Source organism: Scardinius erythrophthalmus, assembly GCF_964197995.2.
Source record: "Scardinius erythrophthalmus genome assembly, chromosome: 21".
In the NCBI taxonomy this organism is placed as follows: Eukaryota; Metazoa; Chordata; class Actinopteri; order Cypriniformes; family Leuciscidae; genus Scardinius; species Scardinius erythrophthalmus.
In genome coordinates, this window is record NC_138241.1 from 30489280 (window position 1) to 30498261 (window position 8982).

An 8982-nucleotide genomic window follows, 5' to 3' on the forward strand; every position below is an offset into this window, starting at 1 on the left:
TACTGCCACTGTACTATTTGTAAGGAGAACTGAAACAAAATGTCCTTCATTATGTTGTGAAATGGCACAGCAGAGTGACTCACTTTCAAATGACCCATGATTCAAAGCACAGAACTACAGCCACATGCCAGTGGACACTGGGACATTCATCCCAATATTCCAGACATAAAAAAAAAAAGGTGTTTCTTCCTTATTGTGGCATATCTGAGTGAAACAACTTCTGAAACAAGAAATACATGTAGGGCGGGACTCAAATCATTGGGAATTGATTGGATGGTTGGATTGTTGTGCTTTGCTATTGTTGTGATCTCATGCGAACTGGCCACGTAAAACACACACTCACGCCCCAAACGTTCTCAGTTACTTATTAGAAGTAGCTCAAATTAGTCTTCCGGGTTCTGAAGTTATACCTGCACCACTCTATTGACAATGGATTTTTTATATGATTATAACACTATCACAGTAAAACAGGAACAGCAGGTTTTTCTGCTCTCATGTACTTTGGCCAGCAACAAGTATACGTGCACCTCTGCACACGTCTGCATCATCCTTCATTCTGACCCATAAAAGCACGTTTATTGCATCTTTCCTTGTGCTTTTTACAATGCACCAGGCTTTTTTATGGCCGTCGGTTTGGATATTGTCTGTGTTTGTGGTTGTGCTTTGTCACCTCAAAATGAACAACTCAGACTTTTTACTTTTCACCTCAGATCATATCATCAAAAGTTTGCTCAAATACACTTTCGATAACCTAGCTGTGCTAAGCTGTACTTTTTGACAGAGTAGCCTGTTACTAGATAGCAAAACAGAGAAGCAGTCAGTCACCATCTGAAGTGTTACTGGTCATCAGCATATGTTGAGGAGTTTGATAAAAGTGCCACTTATTTTAAGTCCATATGGTTCATATACACATGAGCATGTCTCAGTTCAGACCAAACTGGGAACTAAAACTGTCCCAATGTGGAACTCACACAAACGGGAAGAGATTCACAGAAAGAGACCTTCTGACTCATATGTAAAGCAACCGCAAAAACCTGCCAATAGTGATTTTCTCTCAAATAGATGATATACCACGATACTACATGCATCAGTAAGAGAAAAGAAAAAAAAAAAACTGAATAATGATGTACCAGTGGATCTAAAAAGACACAACTGCATAAGTGTTCACATCCCTGAACTAATACTTTGATTTTATTACAACATTCAGTCTGTTTGGATAGGAGTTGGCATAACTGTTTTGGATATAGTTTGGACATATTAGCCATTTAAGGATTCACATTAATGCGATAAATAAGCAATTAATAATCAACTGAATGTACAGTAAACGCCTTTTAGCCATTATTTACATCTTAGCAAACTATATATTATTTTTGTGTAATGTACTTATATTTCAGTGATCCACCATCTATTAAGTTAATTGAACAATTTGAAACAACTATGTTTAATTAATGCTGGTTTTACATTTATAAATAGCTAAATTAGTGTAATAAAGACAATTTGACCCCCTGTTCTAAAGTGAAAGTTATATCCACTTTAATTATGGTACTTATTGAGTGATATAAGTGAATATATAGATCTATATATCATAAGAAGCCACTAATATGGCTAAACTGCCACTAACAAAATACTAAAGAAGACAATTTGAAAGTTATAAACTTAAATTATTTCAGTAAGTTACCAAGGCAATATTTAGTTTTTCCATCTATAATTATAACTTCAGCTCTATTTTAATTAAACAGTTTTTAATAGTTTGTTTACATTTAGTTTAGTTACGATGATAATCCTTCATCAAACAAATGCTTTTTGTATCAGCTTAACCCAATAATCCAAGACCTGCATCAAACCAAGTGCGATTTCAGCTCTTGCCATTTCTGCATGGAATATGATCAGACAATCCGTGAACAAACTGTGGGTTTGTGGGAGTGCTGAGAACAGCTGACTGACCTTTTATTGACATAACTGATTGTTCATCCTCCCTCTCTGAGCAGTAAATGAAATACAATTGGAATTTCTCAATGATATCTCAGAAACAGGGAGGAATTCAATTGAATTGTGATTTGTTATCAAACTGCAGCATCCATCTCAATGTTCAATTACTACGAGCTGAAAGGAGCTCTTGAAGAGTGACCCGAGGAGCGAGGCAGCACTCCAGATCTGGACTGAATCTGAAACTCTCAGGGCATTAAGGGGAAGATAACAAATCTGAATGCAACTTCCTATTTCTGTACATATCTTTGCAAAAATTCACATTAAACAATGTAAATCAAAAATGGCACTGAGCTATGAAGCTTCGAACCAATAAATAATACAACAGAGCATCAAAGACTTCAGAAAGACAGTAAACTGCAGGAAAATGACAGCAATAGTTCACCCAAAAATATTTACTCAAACCCTCATTTTTTCCATGGAAAACAAAAATAGTTGGCAGAATATGCACATTTTCTAATATCATAAGGGGCAGTGAACTTTTTCATTTTTGAGTGAACTATTCCTTTCAATTTGAAAGAGACATGGGGCAAAAAGTGTACTATTGTACACTTAATAGCACTATAGTAAATATTGGGTGTAAAAAAACCGCCACTTTTTGCCGCATTGACATTATATAGTTCAAGCGACCCAATCCCAATTTTTTCCTCCCATGTGGCACAGATCAGATATGACCTATGAATGTGTAAGCAGGAAAAAAAACACATGGATTCTGATAGTTTAAGATCGGTTTCAGTCCTCATTCATATGTGGGAATAAATGTAACAAGAATTGGATTTGCGTCTGACATGTAAGCAGACAGATTGGATGGTGGATGAACATCATGTTCAGGTGGACACCAACCGCGATCACATGACTCTTTTCAGTGGCGCAATGGAGGACGAAGGCTCAACCCAATGTTTTGCTGAACTTTAAAGCAATTATCATTTTTTATCATTTCGTCTGCGTCCATTGCAAATCGTGCTGATTTTACTTCCTTTCCGGCCTAAGCTTTTCTGGGTCAGTACGTTTACTTTGGGTTGTTTTGCCAAGTGTATAGCGTAAATACATATACCGGATATGGGTCACTTTTAAAAGAAGATGTAAGCTGGTTGTTGGACACAGTCAACAAACCAGACCTGCAGTGTAAATGCATCGTTAAATGAGAAACAAATGGAAATCATTCCGTTCACTCTTTTTAGCTCTGCGGTCTCCATGGAAAACCTGTGAATCAGACAAAGCATGCACATTTTTTTCCCTTAAAATCTGATATCTGAAGTGGCTTGAGGCCTTTTAAACCAAACAAACCAAAAGCAAGCTGAACAATGAGATTCTCACGGATATAAAATCATAACTTCTAACCTGGAGACACGACTCGGCTTATGAGTTTATCATAATTGTGCCAAACAGAATGCCAAGGTTTATCCTCATCTCATTATGTTGTTTTTTTGTTAACAAAAGTTACAAGCTGCAGAAATGTTATAGCACTCCACAATAAAATCATACAATGCACACTGTAGTTCATTTTAACCTGATGTTGACATTACACACCAGAGCCTTTACTATTAATAACATCAGTCATGGAAAAGCATCATCCTGCTTCCCTTTTAAAGAACAATATGTTCCCTGTGAGCTCATGATATCCACCAAAGACACATGGATCAAACACACACACGCCTTTGTTTTCCTGTCAAGGCGGAGACCTTCCATTGACTGCTATCGTTTTACTGAGCTAATGATCTATTCTAAAATGTTCACATTATTCAGAATTCAAATGGAGTTCAAAAACTTCAAACAGTTTGTCTCTCTAATAATGTTAGAATTGTACTTGGTTTTGTATCTGCATAAAGCAAGCAATGTTGGGGAAAGTTATTGAAAGTAATTGCGTTACTCCCATCAAAAGTAACTAATTAAGTTAGTTACTTTTTATGGAAGGTAATGTTACATTACTTTTACGTTACTCCAGTTAAATGTTTGGTAATTGTAAAGGCCCTTTCATGACAAAAGTGCAATGAATAAGCCTCAGGCTGAAGGAAAAGTAACTGCATGCGTGTAGAAGGTGCAGCTCAAACAAACCTTTCAGCCCTGCTGCCATTCTGGATTGCAGAGGAACAGGATGCAAGAGAAGAAAGTTCAACACTAATACTTCAGCAATAAAAAAACAAATGTGATGTTTAACTAAAATCATTATACTTGTTCTTATGGTTGAATTGGATCAAAGATCAGCAGCAAAGACATTGATTAATAAAGTGAGATTAAATACATAAAGTATATGGGTGTTATTTAATGTTTAATTTTTGCAACTTTGCGTAATGTTCTGGGTTTGCATTTCACTCTTATTATTCATTTTGAGGAATACTAAATCTGTCTTTGTGCAAGTGAGATGAGTAACTGCATGCTCACATTTAGTCGAGAACTACAATAACCATCATGTTTACACAGCGCACACAACACCTCAGCACTTACTCTAGATTACTCTCAACATGGGGACAGAAAAGGTGTCAGTCAATAAATGGGAAAAGAATCTTGAAAAAAAAGTAACAAATTTTGTTGTAATTTTAAAAGTAATGTGTTACTTTTCTAGTTACTTGGGAAAAAGTAATCTGATTACGTAACTTGCGTAAACACAGTGACGGCGAGGCGTTCCTAACCTCTAATCTGAGCTTGTGTAAGTGTTTTAACGGCCTAAAGTATCACCAGCACAAGCCTCCTTTGCGCTCAAGTTGCTGCGCTTTAGCTCATGACTGATAGAGAGAGAGAGAGAGAGAGAGAGAGAGAGAGAGAGAGAGAGAGAGAGAGAGAGAGAGAGAGAGAGAGAGAGAGAGAGAGAGAGAGAGAGAGAGAGAGAGAGAGAGAGAGAGAGAGAGAGAGAGAGAGAGAGAGAGAGAGAGAGAGAGAGAGAGAGAGAGAGAGAGAGAGAGAGAGAGAGAGAGATGCTTATATAGAGAATGTGCTAGAAAGGGTGGCTGGGTATTTATAGCTCACAAGCACCTTTGTGTGTCAAGAATAGATGCCAGTCACTGTGCTCAAAAGTATAAAGTTGTTAATAGTAAGATGGTGGTGGGTCAATACTCATTTGCTTTAGTTCCTTGCATGTAATTAGACATAATAGCCTATTTACTGTTATTACTACAGTAAGTACATTTTTATTCAACAATGACATTAAATTGGTGACCTTTTTAATATTACAAACAATTTCTCATGAAAGAATTCTTGGGGAAAAGCATCACAGTTCCCAAAGAAATGAAGCAGCACAAGTTTCAACATAGATAATACACTGTAAAAACTAAAGGAGCCTCAAGTATCCTGTTGGATACTCAAGGAACTTCAAAATGTAATTTTGGTGCCTCAAAGCTCTTTTTCCTATAGAAGGGTTACTGGAAGAGCATTGACAATCTTTGAGGTTCTTGCTGGAACTTATGGGATCCTTTAAGCACTTTGTATTTACTTCAGAGGTTCTGGAGTCACCTTTTCATTACTATGAGACCTCGAAGTGCTTTGGGGGAAAATAGAGGAACTTGAATGCGATAGAAGGGTTATTGGAAGATCTTTTAACATTTAAGTGGTTCCTGGAAGATCTCTTAAGTTAAAGCCAGCATCTGGAGGAACCCAATGGTTCAGTGAGGCCAGAATTAGATTATTATTCTATTATTATTATTATTATCCTATTATTATTATTATTATAGGCTACTTAAGTTTGATTCAGTATACATACCCAGGTGAAAAAGACGTACTATTAAATGTATTAAAAATTTACTTGAGTGTGTTTTTAGTAGACCTACAATACAAATATACTTTAATGCATTTTAATACATTTAACAGTAACCTAGTCTTTTTCACTTGGGTAGATTACATATATTTAGTATAGGCCTATTTTATTAAGTCATTTAAACCTTAAACAACAACACTAAATAATAATAATATTATATGAAGAAGAAGAAGCAGGAGGAGAGAAGTTTTATTCAGTCACGAAACTGCTGCTATTCCTCTGCTGTCGTCGCTTCAGTGATCCTCGCGCTGCTCGCGCGCAACAAAGCTCAGCTGATCGACGTCATCGGTTTGAAAGTAACGGCTCCTCTCATCAAAGCTTCCGCCGTTTGTTCGGCTCTCCATTACAAGGTTTGTAAACTCGCCAAATAAATATAAATACAGAGTCTACTCACTATATATTTAAACACACATATATATAAACTAAATTTATTATACATTACTACGTTTTTACAGTGTTTACCACTCGTTTATTGCACAGTATCTGTTTTTAGCCGCGATGCTAACTACGTTGATCTAATGAACAAATGGAAATGATTGACTTATTGTCTTAGATTGATTTAGTCATTCAATTCAACATATTTTATACAACTGTGTCTTCAAATTGCCTAACTAATTTAGAAAATTCTCTGATTGTTATGAATAACAAAAACAGGTTATAGTTTGCTCTGTTTTTGTTTAGCCTAACGTTAACTTTACTTACTAACGTTACAGGTGCCCTCATTCTCTCAAATACCATTTTAAAGCCATTTACTGGTCAATAAATATTATGTTGTGAATAATCAGCTTTGTTCTTTTGTTTCCCCAGAACAACCATTACATTTCTAAAATAATCTGAACATTTCAGTGGCAACATTGAATTACAGTAAGTTACCTGCACCACATGCTGTACTTTATTACTATGAACTTTCTCTGTGTGCAATTGTATTGTTTGACTGTGTACTTGTGTTTTTTAAATCAGTTATTCTCTGAAAATCTTTTCTCATGATCTCAAATCTCATTCATGTTACTCAGAAAAATAATATCACAGGTTTGATTCACAAAAAATGCTATAGACATTTTAACTCTGAATTATAACTTCAAGTTTAGTCTTTTTCGACAAAAAAAAAAAAAAAAAAAAAAGGAAAAAGCTATTAGGCTTCAGAAGACTTGCAACACAACCCATAACACATGAGTTGTGAACTCATTGATTATTTTTAGGATCTTTTCTGGGACATTTTTGGATCTTAACCATTTTTACATAAAGTGTTGTATTGAATTGAACTAGACAAGTGTACATAAGAATGGTTTCATGAATGATTTACACATTTTTTTTCTGCTTGTGTTTCATGCAGTGAAATTGAACGGTGACTGGGGTTGCATTATGCCTGAGATCTGCTTTTGGGTTCCACAGACAGAAAGTCAAACAGGTTTGGAACGTCACAAGGCTGAGGAAATTATTTAAATTTCACAACTATCACTTTAATAACATTACTAACAGTAAATTTTGTACTTTGCAGGGATCTGAAATAAGCTGAAATACAAGTTTGATCAAGAATAAAAATCCTCCTGTAGACCTGAAAATCATTGAAGTGCCTGGACTATCCACCAGAACAGAGGAAAAACAAACGGAAAACGATGCTGTACCTTTTCACTTTTCTAACTCGTTAAGTACCTCACACCAACTTGGTCCCACAGTGACATTTTTGACCACAAACGAAATTGCTGATCGTGTGGATTCTTAGTAAAATGACTGGAATTCCCCAGTGAACATTCACAGAACAACAGATAATTTTACTGCACCTTAATACTGTTTCCGGGTCGAAGCCTCTACTTCCTCTATCTTGTTTCATGAGAATACTCAACAACCATTTATGAACACTGTTGATTCAAGTCACACATTTAAGATTTTCAAAAGCCATAGTGTACATTATAGACTCCAGTCTAACGGCATCCCAGACTTAAACATTTTATGATTCAAAATAGCTGAATAACTAACAATCTGAGATTTCAGTATAGAGATAAAGGTTACAGCACAATGAGTGTATATTAGCACTGTTGTTTGTTTTTGGCATCTGATAGAGCTTTTGGACTTGGAAACAGTGATGTTAGACTTACCATCGGACTGAAACACAAATGTGTTAAAGTTAAGTATGATGGACATTTTTAATTAGTTCAAATGTAATTTTATTTACATTGATTTATTTCGTGGAACATGTGTTTCCATGCATTTTGTTGAGATGTCTTTTCTTGTTTATCTATTGTATATACATGGTTGATTATTCATGTTGCTTATGTATTATACTATTTTTTTGTGTATTCATTGATATTAATCTGTAGTTAGCTTTTTTCCCCATGTGCATGGAAGTGTATGTATAAAAATGGATATCAATAAACAATTCTTATTTTGTATTTGGTTCAATTTGTTTATTATAATAGATGTCAAAGGTAACCATAGTAACAATATGAAATTAAATATTTAAAAAAAATGAAATTTGGTTCCTGGAGGCACCCAAAGTGGTTCCACACAGTGCCTAATATCAGAGTTCCTCAGGAAACCTGTGTGGTTCCTCAGAGAACCGGCCCTTTTTAAAGGGTGCCTAGAGGATCTACAGACGGTTCCGCCGGTGTGGCGAAGTGAAGAACCCCAAAAGGTTCCTCCAGGCACCTTTTATTTTTACAGTGTAAGAAATGTTTCTTGAGCAGCAAATCAGCATATTAGAATGATTTCTGAAGGATCATGTAACACTGAAGACTGGAGTAATGGCCATCACAGAAATAAATTACATTTTATTTATATTATATTAAAATAAAACCCCCAAATTTGTGCTTGTTAGTTTATTAAAACTCGAAGTATATCCCTACTCAAAAGGGGAAAGCAATCTACAGATATCCAACTTGATAAATAAAAATAGGATTTTTTGTCAATCCAATAGGATTTTATTTGATGCATAATGTTTACTTATGTGATACTTTTTGGATTGGCTCCAATTGATTCTATTATTGATTCTGTCCATTCCTGTATTATTTGTCTTGCTTCTCACTTTATCAGAGAAATAACACACACTTTGCACCCACCACATCATTATCATTATCACCCGGAGTCTGTTTCAGGAACCTACAATCGAGGCCTTGCTGTCAAGCTGATTAAAGTGAGTATTTGTAGGCACTAAGAGCTGCTATTCTAGAGACTTGTGCAAAGGTTTAGATCATCAGATGTGGGGGGGGGGGGGACCACTCTCTGTTCTCATTCCTCACTGTATATAATGT

The 8982-nt window shown here is 35.6% G+C and overlaps 1 long non-coding RNA gene across 1 annotated transcript; it reads left to right on the forward strand.

The window, feature by feature from the left end:
- Positions 1-6019: 6019 nt before the first annotated feature.
- Positions 6020-7143, forward strand: LOC308681887. Its single transcript, XR_014029082.1, has 3 exons — positions 6020-6084; positions 6542-6598; positions 7068-7143. It is a non-coding gene; the product is annotated as an uncharacterized lncRNA (long non-coding RNA).
- Positions 7144-8982: the final 1839 nt, after the last annotated feature.